The sequence below is a fragment of the Eretmochelys imbricata genome, chromosome 27, assembly GCF_965152235.1.
Source record: "Eretmochelys imbricata isolate rEreImb1 chromosome 27, rEreImb1.hap1, whole genome shotgun sequence".
NCBI lineage: Eukaryota > Metazoa > Chordata > Testudines > Cheloniidae > Eretmochelys > Eretmochelys imbricata.
Window position 1 is genome coordinate 6781823 of NC_135598.1, and position 17922 is coordinate 6799744.

The 17922-nt window shown below is 43.2% G+C and overlaps 1 protein-coding gene across 1 annotated transcript in view; it reads left to right on the forward strand.

Annotated features, from left to right (window-relative positions):
• Positions 1-17922, forward strand: part of TANC2 (tetratricopeptide repeat, ankyrin repeat and coiled-coil containing 2) — a 713500-nt gene that overhangs the window by 119705 nt on the left and 575873 nt on the right. The window contains exon 2 of the mRNA XM_077806150.1: positions 4014-4077. The gene's annotated coding sequence lies outside the window, so the exon portion shown is untranslated. The remainder of the gene's footprint in view (positions 1-4013; positions 4078-17922) is intronic.

The following is a 17922-nucleotide window of genomic DNA, read 5'->3' on the forward strand; positions in this document are numbered from 1 at the left end:
ACTTGACCCACAACCTCAGCCGTGCAGAACACAATGCCATCCACAGCCTCAGAAACAATTCTGACATCATAATCAAAAAGGCTGACAAAGGAGGTGCTGTTGTCATCATGAATAGGTCGGAATATGAACAAGAGGCTGCTCGGCAGCTCTCCAGCACCACTTTCTACAAGCCATTACCCTCTGATCCCACTGAGGGTTACCAAAAGAAACTACAGCATTTGCTCAAGAAACTCCCTGAAAAAGCACAAGATCAAATCCGCACAGATACACCCCTGGAACCCCGACCTGGGATATTCTGTCTACTACCCAAGATCCATAAACCTGGAAACCCTGGACGCCCCGTCATCTCAGGCATTGGCACCCTGACAGGAGGATTGTCTGGCTATGTAGACTCCCTCCTCAGGCCCTACGCTACCAGCACTCCCAGCTACCTTCGAGACACCACTGACTTCCTGAGGAAACTACAATCCATCGGTGATCTTCCTGATAACACCATCCTGGCCACTATGGATGTAGAAGCCCTCTACACCAACATTCCACACAAAGATGGACTACAAGCCGTCAGGAACACTATCCCCGATAATGTTCGGCAAACCTAGTGGCTGAACTTTGTGACTTTGTCCTCACCCATAACTATTTTACATTTGGGGACAATGTATACCTTCAAATCAGCGGCACTGCTATGGGTACCCGCATGGCCCCACAGTATGCCAACATTTTTATGGGTGACTTAGAACAACGCTTCCTCAGCTCTCGTCCCCTAACGCCACTACTCTACTTGCGCTGTATTGATGACATCTTCATCATCTGGACCCATGGAAAAGAAGCCCTTGAGGAATTCCACCATGATTTCAACGATTTCCATTCCACCATCAACCTCAGCCTGGTCCAGTCCACACAAGAGATCCACTTCCTGGACACTACAGTGCTAATAAACGATGGTCACATAAACACCACCTATACCAGAAACCTACTGACCGCTATTCCTACCTACATGCCTCCAGCTTTCACCCTGACCACACCACATGATCCATTGTCTACAGCAAAGCTCTACAATACAACCGCATTTGCTCCAACCCCTCAGACAGAGACAAACACCTACAAGATCTCTATCAAGCATTCTTACAACTACAATACCCACCTGCGGAAGTGAAGAAACAGATTGATAGAGCCAGAAGAGTTCCCAGAAGTTACCTACTACAGGACAGGCCTAACAAAGAAAATAACAGAACGCCACTAGCTGTCACCTTCAGCCCCAAACTAAAACCCCTCCAATGCATTATCAAGGATCTACAACCTATCCTGAAGGATGACCCAACACTCTCACAAATCTTGGGAGACAGGCCAGTCCTTGCCTACAGACAGCCCTCCAACCTGAAGCGAATACTCACCAGCAACCACATACCACACAACAGAACCACTAACCCAGGAACCTATCCTTGCAACAAAGCCCGTTGCCAACTGTGCCCACATATCTATTCAGGAGACACCATCACAGGGCCTAATAACATCAGCCACACTATCAGAGGCTCGTTCACCTGCACATCTACCAATGTGGTACATGCCATCATGTGCCAGCAATGCCCCTCTGCCATGTACATTGGTCAAACTGGACAGTCTCTGCGTAAAAGAATAAATGGACACAAATCAGATGTCAAGAATTATACCATTCATAAACCAGTCGGAGAACACTTCAATCTTTCTGGTCACGCAATTACAGACATGAAAGTTGCGATATTACAAAAGAAAAAGGACTTCGGACACAATTCGTTCCTCAGAATTGCATTGTAAGTCGAAAGGTTGTAAGTTGAAACTGCTTTTCCCATAGGAACGAATGGTATAAAGGGGAGATTGTTTCCTGAACCAAGGCTTGATACAACTATTTTCACTACAATAACCCATATTTTTTTACTAAATGAACTATAGATGACTAATGTTGCAACATCAATGTATTTACTGTACACTGTATTTTGTAAACAGCATTCAAATAAAAATATAAACTCACATATGCTGCGCAGAATGCCAGCCACACAGGCTCAGAAAGCCAGGGAAAATGGCACATATGCCGAGCCTCAGCCAATCACTGTTCATGCCTTCTGATTGGCTGCGCCTGGGGCTGGGAGTCAATCAAAAACAAGCAGCAACCCTACCTGGCAACAAGCTACTCTGCTGCCTCAGAGCTAATCAGAAGTGACCCCTTCCATCTCCATACCAGTATAACGCAACGAGGAAGTGATATCAAGCAAACTTATGCACATCGAGTGTCGTAAGGGCAAAACAAGTGTTGTAGGGGTGAAACAGGTAGTCAGTTGAAAAGTGTCGTAAGTGGCGTCCGAGGACTCCCTGTATATAGTTGAGAGTCACTGGTATATTGTTGGCAGGTGAGCCCATGGTAGCTCTTTGTCTCTCCTAGTGGTCTCAGGTAGATACTGAGGAGAAGAGGGGATAGTATAGAGCACTATGGGGTACCACAGGCAAGGGTCTTTATAGAGGAGGAACAGTTACCCATCTGCACTATGGGCTTTGCTGGAGAGGAATGATAGGAACAGCTTCAGTGATGGGCCATCAGTTCTGGTCTGTCATGTAGGTAGGTTAGCAGTATCTAGTGGTCTAATGTATCAAAAGCTGCAGAGAGGTCCAGCAGCATAATCATGGAGATCCTGTCACTGCCCATGGCTGTAAGAACTGGTCATCTTTTAGTGCAGCTATAGCTCTCTCTGTTCTGTGCCCTGATTTGAACTCTGACTGTGAGGTACCCAGGAAGTTGGCTGATGTCACATGTTGGTGTTTAGTGGTTATGACTTGCTCAGTTTTTTTGCCCAAGAATAGGAGGTTGGAGATGGGACGGTAGTTCGTAACTTCAGAAATGTTAAGGTAGAATAACTTCCTGAATGTATGGAATGTGTGACTGTCAGATGTGCCAAAATGTTGGTGCAAGAGCATCTGGCAGGTTCCTGTTAAGGTTTTGCACTAAAGTGTGAATTTGATGAAGCTGCTTCTCAATATCTGTTGGAGGTGGAAATGAAAGCCTTATGTAGTGTTGGAATGTGTTATTGTCAGTGTTGTAGGCAATGTGACAGTGGCAAGGAATGTAGGAGACTTGTCCCTTAACTTATTTCCGTGCTTTTCAGTTTTTGAGTTGGTGAATGTGTCCTGATACAACCCTAACTGTCAATTAATTTTTGTTTGTTTATACTTCTCTTCTTCCTTTCAACTTTTTTGTTCTAAACAGCAACAGGTATATCAATGAAGCCTTCTGTGATAATATGCCAGTAGATGCCAACAAGCAGGATTCTGCACACATCACAATACTAATATATGTGATAGAACATCTTTCCATAGACTTTGCACTATGTTTCAAAATACAGTACAGTATTTATAAGTGACCTTTTCAAAGATACCAGGTGATGTGAACTGATGAACTCATTAAACAGCTACTGTGCATACTTGATACAAGAACAAAACTAAATCCTGAAATTTTGACTCAGTTTTAACTCCCCTTCAGTGAGAGTTGTGCTTGAATAAGAGCAGAATAAAAACTAAGTAAAGCTTTCAGGAGTTAAATGAAAAAGCTTAGTAGTGCACAGAAAAGAAATACTCATGGGTAGTCACAAAAAATGGTATAAAGTGCACTCTTTTTAGATATTACACTGTAGTGTATATATTGAAAGAAACACTACATTATACTTTTTCTCAGTTCCTCACATGAAAATCATTGGGGGGGAGGGGAGGGAAGTGCTCCAGGTGATCAAAATTAATTTTGATCAGTTAAAGATTTACACCTATGGAATTTTAATGGTGAGGAGAACTAATAGGTTGTAGCTGATACATTAATACCCCGTAGAAAGCTGTGAGCTGTTCATGTGATGATGATATTGTGACTTTATGTACCCTTTCTTCAGTGGGGTTTAATTTTGAATTCCAAAAATGTGAGATGTAGTTTTCCTGATAGTTAAATGGAATGTTTTGAGGGGTCTTAGTACTAAATTTTGTTGATTTTTTGTGTCTTGCAGGATTTTTGGCACATGGAGGAAGGCGATCATCACTTAGAAATTTAACTCAATTCCAGATTTCAAGGTAGGAGGGCTCCTGCTTCCCCCATCTTCTTTATTAAATCAGTGAGACGGTTCCTTCAAGTAGAATGGAAATTCTGTAATTTTTCATGTTCATATCTGTGCTATTCTTTTATTAGTTGAGAGGTGTAATACAGTAGGTGATACAGTCTTCCTTTATCAGTTTTATAATTCTTTTGACCTGATTGTTTCATGCCACTTTTCCAAATCTGTCTTCCTTATTAATGTCTGAGTTTCATTTGTCTTATTTATTAGAGATAAGTGGCATAAAAATTGAGTTAAATAAAAATTGAATCATGCAGAGTTCTAAACTCTTCCTCTGGTTGTAAATATCAACATGCTTGTTTTTAGTTACTGATTAATATAATTTAAGATTAATTTTATAATAAAATTTACACAAAAGTAGTATAATACCTTACTACCTATACTGAAAGCTTCCTCCAGTTTGTGCTGTGTCCATAGCAGCAGGCAGCCCAGTCACATCTCCCTGTTGCAGAGCTTTTCTGAGGAAAATTCCAAACTTTATTACAGAATATTAGACTAACAGTTTGGCTTAATAATTGGTTTATTTAATTCCCAGCCATGTCTCAGGGCATTTGATGTTTTGGAGAGATTATCCTCTCAGTTCTGCTTTCTTTTCTGACGTGTTTGCAGTGACTGGTGCCCCTGCAGGCTTCAGAGAGACATAGGATGACAAAAGTCAGAGGCAAAAGGGAAGATCTGGGTTCAGTGGGGATCTCAGCCGGCTGTGTAGGTGGGAAAAGGACTCTTTCACAACCCACTCCAGGTGGGATTACATCAACCCCCCCTTCCCAGGGTAGGTAAACAGCCACTCAGGATTGGAGAGGCCATCTTGACAGTGCAAGAAGCAGCTTTGGCAGTAAGTAAGGGGCCTTCAGATATAGCTCCTTTCCCCTGTTGCCACCTCTATAAAAGGCCTGCTCACCCCCCAGGATCTGTACTTACATCCCAGGCCGAGACCGAAGTATATTGGGATCAAAAGGAACCCTGACAATGTTATTGGTCCATTAGTAGGTGGAAATGGTAGAATCTTTCATGATAATTCAGAAGAGGCAGAAGTGTTCAATAAATATTTGTGTTCAGTATTTGTAACAAAGCCAGACAATATATTCAAATCATGTGATGATGATGATGATGAAATACTTCCCACTTTTCAAACAGTGACATATATTAGATAGCAGCTATTAAAGTTAGACATTCTTAAATCAGAAGGTCTGGATAATTTGCATTCAGAAGTTTTAAAAGATATGGTCAAAGAGCTCTCTGGATTGTTGATGTTGATTTTTAATACCTCTGTTCCAGAGTGCTGGAAGTTCCAGAGTACTGGAAGAAAGCTAATGATGTGCCAGTATTTGAAAAGGCTAAATGAGATGATCCAAGTACTGATAGGCCTATTCAGCCTGACATTGATCCTGGGCAGAATAATGGAACAGCTGATACAAGACTCAATTAATAAAGAATTAAAGGAGGGTGATATAATTAATACTAATGAACATGGGTTTTGGAAAATAGGTCTTGTCAAAATAACTTGGTATCATTTGGATGAGACTATGGGTTTAGATGAGAAGGTAAGAGTGTTAGTGTAATATACGTAAAATTCTGTAAGGCAGTTGACTTAGCTCTTCACAACATTTTGATTAAATAACTAGAATGATACAAAATTAACTTGGCACATATTAAGTGGTTTAAAAATGGCTAACTAATAAGTCTTAAAATGTAATTTAATTGGGAATACCCATTGAGTGGGTATGTTTCTCATGGTGTCCCACAAGGATCTGTTCCTTATGCTATTTAATATTTTTATCCATGGCCTGGAAGAAAACACAAATCATTATTGCTGAAGTTTGCAGGTGGCACAAAGATTGGGGGAGTGATAAATAATGAAGAGTACAGGTAATGGATAGGGCAATCTGGATTGCTTAGTGAGCTGGGCATTGTCCGGCACTGTTTCAGTATGGTCCAATGTAAATGTATAAATTGAGGAACAAAGAAAAAAGGCTATATTTAAAGGATGGGAGACTCTATCCTGGGAAGCAGTGAGTCTGAAAAAGACTTGGACCTGGTGAATAATCTGCTGAACACGAATTTCCAAAGCAATGCCGTAGCTAAACAGGCTAATGCTATCCTCAGATGTATAAATAGGGGAATATTGAGTTGGAGGAGAGAGGCTATATTTGGCACTGGTATGACTGCTACTGGAATATTGTGTCCAGTTCTGGTGTCCTTGCTTCACGGAGGATGTTGGTGAACTGGAGAGGTTTCAGAGAAAAGCAACAAGACGATTAAAGGTTTGGGAAACGTGCCTTATAGTGGTAGACTCAAGGAGCTCAATCTTTTAAGCTTATCACAGAAGAAGATTATGGGGTGGCTTGGCCGTGGTGTCCTGGGGACTGCAGCCAGGGCCATGTGCCCCAGCTCTGCGGCGTCCTGGACTTGGCAGAGGCCGTGCACCACAGCCCTATGGCATCCCGGGCTTGGCAGGGGCTGTGCGCCCCAGCCCCGCAGCTTCACTGGAGGCTGCAGCTGGGGCTGCATACCCTCCTTGCAGCTTCCCAGGGCCGTCTGCAACCCCCACACCCTGCTGCGGCCGGGGTTTGGCCGGGGCTACAGTCGGGTCATGCACCCCTGTCCTGAAGCTGGGCCAGCTCTGTAGCAAGGGCTGTGTCCCCTGTGGCTGCGATCCTCACTGCGGCCACCGGAGTCGGGGCTGTGTCCCCCGCACCCCTATGGGACTCCATTTCTCCCCCTACCTAGCCCTGCCCCAGTTATTTTTAGTAAAGTAACGGACAAGTCACAGGCTCTGTGATTTTTTGTTTATTGCCTGTGACCTATTCATGACTTTTACTAAAAAATATCTGTGAAAAAACCTTTGCCTTATTCATGTGTACCAATTGCTGGTGCATGAAGTTTTCCCTGTCAGTATCTGGAATTAAACATACCCCACAAGTCCATCCCATTCTTCAATCAGCACCATGCCCCTATTTAAAATAATTTAAGAAATTAATATACAGAAGTTTTTGTTGTGAAGCAGAGTCACTGCAAACATAACATACCTGTCTTAAACCCAGAAAAATAAGAAAATTAAATATGCTCTAAGAAGATCAGTCTTCCATCAACCCCTTTACCAAACTTTTCTCAGCACAACATACTATTATACCAAAAGTCCACAAATAATAATGTTAGGAGAAGGTAGTTTGGTAAAGGGGTATGTGGAGAAGAGAAGGTTGCAGGGGTAGAGTTAAAGTTCAAGTAAATGATCTGTGGTGTATAGTAATTGTGTTAATGGTAAGGTATATGTCTGTGGGTAAGGAGAAAAAGTTGCTTAACTTTTCATTTGCTTCCTCTTGAGCTTGAGTCAGGTATGTTATGTTTCTAGCAACCCTAGTTGCTTCACAAGGAAGTTAGTGTTTCTGAAGTAGGTTGTGTTAAGGGGAGAGTATTTTAATGCAGGCTACATTGATTTTAGTATGAGATTTTTAGAAAAAAACATTTAATCATTCATAGTGTAATGTGTAGTATGGGTCTAAATGTAAATGTACAGTTCAGGTTCAATTGATAAAATAATTATTTCATTTCCATTGAATAGTTTTTCTTCATCCGTAATTGGACAAAGTGCAATTTAATAATTTATCAGTTAGGGAGACTATATCCAAGTGGATGTATCCCTGCCTTGGAGTGCTGGCTTCATTCCAGTACCAATACCTGCTATTTTTCATGCATACGTTGTTGTCAATTGAACACTTTAACAGACCAATTGCTGTCCAAGTTATGATGTCATACTTTTTTTTTTTTAACAGAAGTTAAGCGGTAAAAGAAACTGCATACCCTTTGCCCATTCATCCCATAGGGAGATAGCTAAAATGTGGAATAAATACTCAGATTCATTGGTTTGCTAAGGTAAAATGGACTTTAATTCATAGAATCATAGAATATCAGGGTTGGAAGGGACCTCAGGAGGTCATCTATTCCAACCCCCTGCTCAAAGCAGGACCAATCCCCAACTAAATCATCCCAGCCAGGGCTTTGTCAAGCCTGACCTTAAAAACTTCTAAGGAAGGGGATTCCACCACCTCCCTAGGTAATGCATTCCAGTGTTTCACCATGCTCCTAGTGAAAAAGTTTTTCCTAATATCCAACCTAAATCTCCCCCACTGCAACTTGAGACCATTACTGCTTGTCCTGTCATCTGCTATCACTGAGAATAGTCTAGATCCATCCTCTTTGGATCCACCCTTCAGGTAGTTAAAAGCAGCTATCAAATCCCCCCTCATTCTTCTCTTCCGCAGACTAAACAATCCCAGTTCCCTCAGCCTCTTCTCATAAGTCATGTGTTCCAGCCCCCTAATCATTTTTGTTGCCCTCCACTGGACTCTCTGCAATTTTTCCACATCCTTCTTGTAGTGTGGGGCCCAAAACTGGACACAGTACTCCAGATGAGGCCTCACCAATGTTGAATAGAGGGGAATGATCACGTCCCTCGATCTGCTGGCAATGCCCCTACTTATACACCCCAAAATGCCATTGGCCTTCTTGGCAACAAGGGCACGCTGTTGACTCATATCCAGCTTCTCATCCACTGTAACCCCTAGGTCCTTCTCTGCAGAACTGCTGCCTAACCATTCGGTCCCTCGTCTGTAGCGGTGCATTGGATTCTTCCGTCCTAAGTGCAGGATTCTGCACTTGTCCTTGTTGAACCTTATCAGATTTCTTTTGGCCCAATCCTCCAATTTCTAGGTCCCTCTGTATCCTATCCCTACCCTCCAGCGTATCCACCTCTCCTCCCAGTTTAGTGTCATCCGCAAACTTGCTGAGGGTGCAATCCACACCATCCTCCAGATCATTAATGAATCATAGAATCATAGAATCATAGAATATCAGGGTTGAAAGGGACCCCTGAAGGTCATCTAGTCCAACCCCCTGCTCGAAGCAGGACCAATTCCCAGTTAAATCATCCCAGCCAGGGCTTTGTCAAGCCTGACCTTAAAAACTTCCAAGGAAGGAGATTCCACCACCTCCCTAGGCAACGCATTCCAGTGTTTCACCACCCTCTTAGTGAAAAAGTTTTTCCTAATATCCAATCTAAACCTTCCCCACTGCAACTTGAGGCCATTACTCCTCGTTCTGTCATCTGCTACCATTGAGAACAGTCTAGAGCCATCCTCTTTGGAACCCCCTTTCAGGTAGTTGAAAGCAGCTATCAAATCCCCCCTCATTCTTCTCTTCTGCAGGCTAAACAATCCCAGCTCCCTCAGCCTCTCCTCATAAGTCATGTGTTCTAGACCCCTAATCATTTTTGTTGCCCTTCGCTGGACTCTCTCCAATTTATCCACATCCTTCTTGTAGTGTGGGGCCCAAAACTGGACACAGTACTCCAGATGAGGCCTCACCAATGTCGAATAGAGGGGGACGATCACGTCCCTCGATCTGCTCGCTATGCCCCTACTTATACAAGATATTGAACAAAATTGATATTGAAGATATTGAACAAAACCAGCCCCAGGACCGACCCTTGGGGCACTCCACTAGATACCGGCTGTCAACTAGAAATGGATACATTGATCACTACCCGTTGAGCCCAACAATCTAGCCAACTTTCTACCCACCTTGTAGTGCATCCATCCAGCCCATACTTCTTTAACTTGCTGACAAGCATACTGTGGGAGACCGTGTCAAAAACTTTGCTAAAGTCAAGGAATAACACGTCCACTGCTTTCCCTTCATCCATAGAACCAGTTATCTCATCACAGAAGGCAATTAGATTAGTCAGGCATGACTTGCCCTTGGTGAATCCATGCTGACTGTTCCTGATCACTTTCCTCTCCTCTAAGTGCTTCAGAATTGATTCCTTGAGGACCTGCTGCATGATTTTTCCAGGGACTGAGGTGAGGCTGACTGGCCTGTAGTTCCCAGGATCCTCCTCCTTCCCTTTTTTAAAAGATGGGCACTATGTTAGCCTTTTTCCAGTCTTCTGGGACTTCCCCTGATCGCCTTGAGTTTTCAAAGATAATGGCCAATGGTTCTGCAATCACATCCGCCAATTCCTTTAGCGCTCTCGGATGCAATGCATCCGGCCCCATGGACTTGTGCACATCCAGCTTTTCTAAATAGTCCCGAACCACTTCTTTCCCCACAGAGGGCTTGTCACCTCCTCCCCATGCTGTGCTGCCCAGTGCAGTAGTCTGGGAGCTGACCTTGTTTGTGAAGACAGAGGCAAAAAAAGTATTTAGTACATTCGCTTTTTCCATATCCTCTGTCACTAGGTTGCCTCCCTCATTCAGGAATGGGCCCACACTTTCCTTGGCTTTCTTCTTGTTGCCAACATACCTGAAGAAACCCTTCTTGTTACTCTTAACATCTCTCTCTAGCTGCAACTCCAGGTGTGATTTAGCCTTCCTGATATCATTCCTACATGCCCGAGCAATATTTTTATACTCATCGCTGGTCATTTGTCCAATCTTCCACTTTTTGAAAGCCTCTTTTTTGTGGTTAAGATCAGCAAGGATTTCACTGTTAAGCCAAGCTGGTCGCCTGCCATATTTACTGTTCTTTCTACATATTGGGATGGTTTGTCCGTGTAACCACAATAAGGATTCTTTAAAATACAGCCAACTCTCCTGGACTCCTTTCCCCCTCATGTTATTCTCCCAGGGGATCCTGCCCATCAGTTCCCTGAGGGAGTCAACGTCTGCTTTTCTGAAGTCCAGGGTCCGTATTCTGCTGCTTTCCTTTCTTCCTTGTGTCAGGATCCTGAACTCGACCATCTCATGGTCACTGCCTCCCAGGTTCCCATCCACTTTAGCTTCCCCTACTAATTCTTCCCGGTTTGTGAGCAGCAGGTCAAGAAGAGCTCTGCCCCTAGTTGGTTCCTCCAGCACTTGCACCAGGAAATTGTCCCCTACAGTTTCCAAAAACTTCCTGGATTGTCAGGAAGATCAGTAGGGAACAAGGTAGAGGCCAAAACATCTGCGACAGAAAACTCAGCCTGAAGCAGAAGTAGCTTAATATGTATTCCATAAGTGGCCTTTCTTTTATCTGGGAATATAAGAGCTTTATTTAATTACTAAACAGCATTTTTATCCTTTACTGAATATCATTCACGTTAACCTTTCCTTATCATTGTTTTTCACATCTGCTTACAATCACAGTGCCAGAAATAGAATCTGATTTATAGTAAGATTTAACATTGACCCTAAAAAGTTTCGATATATTCAAGGGGCGACACAATAGTCAACAAAAAGACAACAATCAGCTGCCTTAGTAATGTTTTTCAAGATTTGAATTTTTCTGTGTATTATAGAATTGTCTTTAATTAAGACATCAATGTGCAACTTAATATTGTTTTCTTCACATTCCAAATTTGAGCCTTACCTTTCAATCTATAGGACACTATAAGATCTTATTTATCTTGTTGTTGTTTTTTTTTTTAACTGGGTTATCTTATTAGTAATAGAGTCAAAAGACGTTAAATTTTCCTTAAGTCCTTGGATGGCTACTGTTGTAGACTGGGATGTATGTGGTCAGACCTAGTGGTCAAAGTGGGAGTCAGGAGCTGTGAACTGGAGACAGAGATGGAGACAGAGTCAGGAATCAAGCCAACAGTCAGAGCTGAGTCAGTAGCCAAGCATGGGGCATAGAAGAGATCTGTAGCAAGGCCAGGAGGGAGGAACAGAATAGGAAGGCAGGAATCAGGAACAAAGCAGGGCTCCAGAGTCCGACAAGAAGGTAGGGTCCAGTGTAGCAGCCAGCCAGTGATGCACCTAGTTACTCAGAGAACTTTGTGTGCTACATTCTGGTTTAAATAGTGAGTCTGAGCCCGTCGGAGAGGCTGGACATCCCCTCCAATTGGGATCTTCGTGAGCAGTGCCTATACTGAGCTAAGTTCCACCAGCCACTCCCTCTAGGTACCAGCAAGTTGCTGAGTAGTGGCTGCAGTCTGAGGACTGCCTGGGATCCCGCAGTCCTGTGTTTGGGACCCACAATCCCTCACAGCAACTTGGATGACAAATTGAATTAATTTTAAAGAAACTTTAGAACACCTAGAAGCTCCATATAGAGCACAGTATAATAATCCAGTCTTGAGTCGATGAAGACATGACTCAAAATAGCAAGGCCCACATCTGAAAAAAAAAACTGGAGCAGTTTCTTTGCCAGAGACAAAAAAGTATTCCAGTGAATGGCTGCTGTTTAATCATTTAATAATAGCTGGGGGATCCAGCAGAATCCACAGAGTATGAATATGAACACAATGGAGGGTATACACCTGCAATTAAATTATCCTCCCCATATTGTCTAGTTGCAGTTCCCCAATCTACCATCATCATTTTAGTTTTAACTGGATTGAGCTTCAGCTATCCGACTCTCATCTGTGCCCTAATCTCTCCCCAAAACAGGTTCCAGGTGTTCAGCAGCATTCACTGCATTAGGCAAAACAGAGGGCTTACACCATATTGAAATAGCTGCAGCGCACACCTCCTTACTAAACATTTTAAGGGCACATTATCTTTTTTGAACGTTAGGAGAGACAAGGTGTGAACTCCGTGGGATTCCACGACAGTGCCCTTAGTGAAGAGAGCAACTGCTCCACACCACGCTCTAGGAACACTCAACAAGGAGAGAGCAGAGCTACCATCCACTCTTGCTGTAGTCTGCACGTTAGTCAACACCTCATGATCAGTGGGATTGAAGGAAGCTCTTAGATCTAACATTAAAAGCATACTATGAGATTCCCTGCCAAAGCCACTAGTGCATTGTGTCCTATATCCGATTCTGTACCAGATTGACAGGGGTCATGGAGGTAAGAGGCATCCAGGTGCTTAATGGGGTTCAGACTTAACACCAAGGGTGCATACAAGCTGTGAATCTAAATGGCCAATAGTCATGAAAAACTATAGGTATTGGTGAGTAATTGTAAGATCCAGGAAATCCTTAGGTTAGTATAGAGAAGTGAATGAGGGGTCTCAAGAAATTTTTTGATGGCCTTACAGTGTGGCCACCAACTCTTGCTGGTGGCTGCTCTGACAATTTTTCCTAAAACAATTAACTTCAGGAAAAACAAATACATATGCACATATACATATCCAAATCATTGTAATTTATTTATGTAGCTTTTTATTGCAGTCTCAAAAATAAAAATAATGTGCATTTGTCTCTATTCTTTACTGGAGCTAACTAGAATAGAAACAAATAATGTGTTTTGCACGTTCTTGTCTTTTTTATTATTATTTCTTTTACTTTTTGGTTGCTTTTTTTAAACACTTGCTAGCTAGTAAGTCTGTTTCTGTGAAAAGTGATATTTGTATATTTAACACTGCTTTGCGTCCCCCAATCACCACCAAGGAGGCTGTGGCTCTATGAAAAGCCCCTGGTGGTCACATGTGGCCACGGTGGCTGCATTTGAGAAACTCTCGTTAAAACATAGACCATTCTTGTTAGCCCAGAGCCTAGTGAACCTGTAGTGAACACAGTTGTTCTGGCTCTGTGTGCCTCTCTGTCTGACCTCCTTGGTCACTTGCCAGATGAGCGCACCGAATTCCTTCCAGCAGCCAACTCTGATCCCCCCACCTTTCAGCTTCCCAGTCTTTTGTTCTCGAGATGGGGTCTTTGCTCAACTTCCCTGCTGAGAGGTGGGGAAATCTATCTCCCTCTGAATTGTTGGTCGTAAGTATTGTTGGTGATTGTGTTTTTTCCATTGTCTTCTCAGATTTTCCATTGGTATAGGGTTGGCCTTGATCATTCCTTTTTAATGACTCATTCAGGCTCAGACAGCTAGGCATCATTCATACCTGGGTCTCTTAGCCTGCCCTGAGAGCAAACAAGTCTTTCTCCCCTCCCCCAGTAACAATGCAACACGGAGGGGAAACTGAGACCCATGTAAGGGGTCACAAAAATATTAAAGAAAATTGAAGAAGCCCATGATTTGTACAGTACTCAAGAGGAAGCAGATATAAGGATGCTTCTGGATCCTGTGTGTGGCAGTATGGCTTGATGTCAAAGGAACCATAGTAATTAGGTCACCTGATACAGATGATATGGTCTTTGCTATTCACTCCTGGCCAAAAATGGAGCACATAACGTGGACTGAAACAGGAAGCATTACCAGCACAACTGACAAACATAGCTTCATCCATGGACGTGCAATTTGTGCCGCATTTACTCCTGACTTCTGCAACATGCTTTCTGCTGTATGTGCATTAACAGGATTTGACTCTGTCATCCCTAACTGGTATTGGGAACAATATCTCTGTTTAATGTTGCAAAACAAATGGAGTTTACTGCTTGTGATCTCGAGAAACTGGGAGAGAGTGATGGACAAACTGCAATTTCTGTAGCAAGGAAGTTGGTAGCAGTGCTGTATAATCATAATGAGAAAGAAAAGGAGACCCACAGATCTGAACTGCTTGCATGACAATCTAACCACCCAAAAGGACAAGTCACTGCCCAAACTGCAACCTTGTGAGGACAGTTTTGAAAAACATATCAAAAGAGCATCTTGGCAAGCAAAGATTTGGATGTCTTCACACATAGGTAAACCTGTTGGATCACCATTGCAGCATGGATGGAAAAATGTGGATGATGAACTACTTCCTGTATTATTCAAGGGCCCAATGACATCTGAACCTCTACAAGATCTTATTTGTGCCTGTACCAGTAGAGGTCATTGCACAATCAACTATTATGTGGACAACACCATCTCTCTTGCACAAAGTGTGTACACGCCAAGACCATGAAGACTGTGGTAACCCACACACTGTAGACAAAGGGAAAGGAGTACTTGTGGTACCTTAGAGACTAACAATTGTATTTGAGCATAAGCTTTTGTGAGCTACAGCTCACTTCATCGGATGCATCCAATGAAGTGAGCTGTAGCTCATGAAAGCTTACGCTCAAATACATTTGTTAGTTTCTAAGGTGCCACAAGTACTCATTTTCTTTCTGTGGATACAGACTAACACAGCTGCTATGCTGACGCTCTGGATAGAGATCATAATGATTAACAAGGTGATGTTGATTAGAAAGGTCATCAGTACTATTACATTTCAGTGATACCTGTATAAATGTATTACTAAATTTTGTTTTATCCTTTAGATTGTTGATGTAATGCCTTTTGAGGTCACAAAGAAATCCAATGTTAGGTCTTGAAATAATACAGAGAGTCATTAGACTATATGAATGCAGCTATTTCAAGGTGGTCATTTTAATGTGTTGATGGTGTCATTGTTTATCCCCATTTCTAATGGCACCACTTGACAGCTCCATATCACACCTCATTTTAAAAAAAAAAAACATCATAAGCTTTCAAATTGTGTGTGTGTGTGTGTAGAGGGTATATCAAGTCGACCAAATTGGTGCAGTCTGCCACTTGCCTATAAGGCTTGGGGAGTTTCTGTAGAAGGGCATCCATGGAGGTAACTGTGGGCTATACTGAACTTTAAGAGTAAGAATTTGAGAGAGTGGTCTTTTAAAAAGTAAACAGGAATGTCAGGAAATCTGTATTGCAGAGTAGTGAACATCTGGAAGAAAGCCACTGGCACTAAATATAAAAGATTTTAAGAGACAGCTTGATGCTTTTTTGGAAAAAGAGAGGAGTTTTAAGGCTACAGAGACAAAGCAAAGAGAAAAGCTGAGAAAATTTAAGTGATAAGCTTTGGTGGACCATTTGGCTTTTTGTTGTGATCAAGCTGTGTGTCACGTTTTAAAAAATATGTATATGGTGCCATTAGATTGGGTACTTATCATAGGCTATCTCATGAACATTTCAGTTTAGGATGTAATACTCCAAAGTAAGATGAGGCTGTACACACTGAATGAGATACCTCTTATTATCAGCTATCTTGAAGGGAACATAAATTGTTTGTTCAAGTACTGAAATGTGTCACAGTAACTCCTCACTTAACGTTGTAGTTATGTATGTGACTTTAAGCGAATCCAATTTCCCCATAAGAATTAATGTAAATAGCGGGAGTTAGGTTCCAGGAAAATTTTTTTCACCAGACAAAAGACTATATTATTTATATATTTCCCTGGGAATGCCTTACTGCTAAATGATGAACTAGCACTCGGCTAAGTCCTCAAGGGTTAACACGTTGTTAATGTAGCCTCACACTCTACAAGGCAGCACAAATGGAGGGAGGGGAGACAGCATGGCAGACAGAGACACATACCCTGTGTGTGTGTGTGAGAGAGAGATGCGCATCGCCCCTTTAAGTACGCTGAACCCATTCTAAATACATTGCCTTTTTAAGCAGAGCAGCAAGTTGAGACAGCAGCTGCTGGCAGCAAGCTCCCTCTGTCCTGAGCCCTGTTGTGTCCCCCACTGCTCTATGGAGATGGGGTAAGCAGGGGGCAGGAGCAGGGGGGTGGGGGACACCCTGACATTAGCACTCCTCTTTTCTCCCCCTCTCCCCTCAGCACAGCAAGCAGGAGGCTCTCAGGAGCAGCTCCAAGGTAGAAGGCAGGAGCAGCACACGGCAGTGGGGGAAGGGACAGCTGAACTGCCGGCAACTGGTAGCCTGCTGGGTGGCTGCTGCACAGGGAACTTAGGGGAGTGGGGAGCTGATATGCGGACTGCCGGTCCACCCTGGTTCCAAGCCCCCACCAGTTAGCTCCAACAGGCTGCTCTTCCTGCAAGCAGTGGACAAAGAAGGCGGCTGCCAAACAGTGTTATAAGGGAGCATTGCGCAACTTTAAATGAGCATGTTCTCTAATTCAGCGCTTCTCAAGCTATCTGATGTGGGGGACCTGCAATTTTTTTCCCAACGTGCGCGGAGACCGGCAGCTGATGGCTCGCGGACCGGCACCAGTCCGTGGACCACCACTTTGAGTAGCACTGCTCTAATTGATCAGCAATGTAACAATGAAACAATGTTAACCAGGATGACTTTAAGTGAGGAGTTACTGTAATTAGAGTTGGAACTGTAGGTTGAAGAGATGAGGGGAGAGGAGGGGAAGGAAGGACTAAGACCAGTTGGCTATCCTTTGGTTTTAGCCAGTCAGCATTTTCCATCTTCTTCAGTTGCTCACTTCGAGAGCTATTTTTTACTCTCAGAGGAGGATTACTTTGTCACTTCATTTTGTTAAAGCTAAAAATATTTTCTTAACACTCATGTTAAGGTGGGTAGAAAGTTGGCTAGATTGTCGGGCTCAATGGGTAGTGATCAATGGCTCCATGTCTAGTTGACAGCCGGTGTCAAGTGGAGTGCCCCAGGGGTCGGTCCTGGGGCCGGTTTTGTTCAATATCTTCATAAATGATCTGGAGGATGGTGTGGATTGCACTCTCAGCAAATTTGCGGATGATACTAAACTGGGAGGAGTGGTAGATATGCTGGAGGGCAGGAATAGGATACAGAGGGACCTAGACAAAGTGGAGGATTGGGCCAAAAGAAATCTGATGAGGTTCAATAAGGATAAGTGCAGGGTCCTGCACTTAGGACGGAAGAACCCAATGCACAGCTACAGACTAGGGACCGAATGGCTAGGCAGCAGTTCTGCGGAAAAGGACCTAGGGGTGACAGTGGACGAGAAGCTGGATATGAGTCAGCAGTGTGCCCTTGTTGCCAAGAAGGTCAATGGCATTTTGGGATGTATAAGTAGGGGCATTGCCAGCAGATCGAGGGACGTGATCGTCCCCCTCTACTCGACATTGGTGAGGCCTCATCTGGAGTACTGTGTCCAGTTTTGGGCCACACACTACAAGAAGGATGTGGATAAATTGGAGAGAGTCCAGCGAAGGGCAACAAAAATGATTAGGGGTCTGGAACACATGACTTATGAGGAGAGGCTGAGGGAACTGGGATAGTTTAGTCTGCAGAAGAGAAGAATGAGGGGGGAT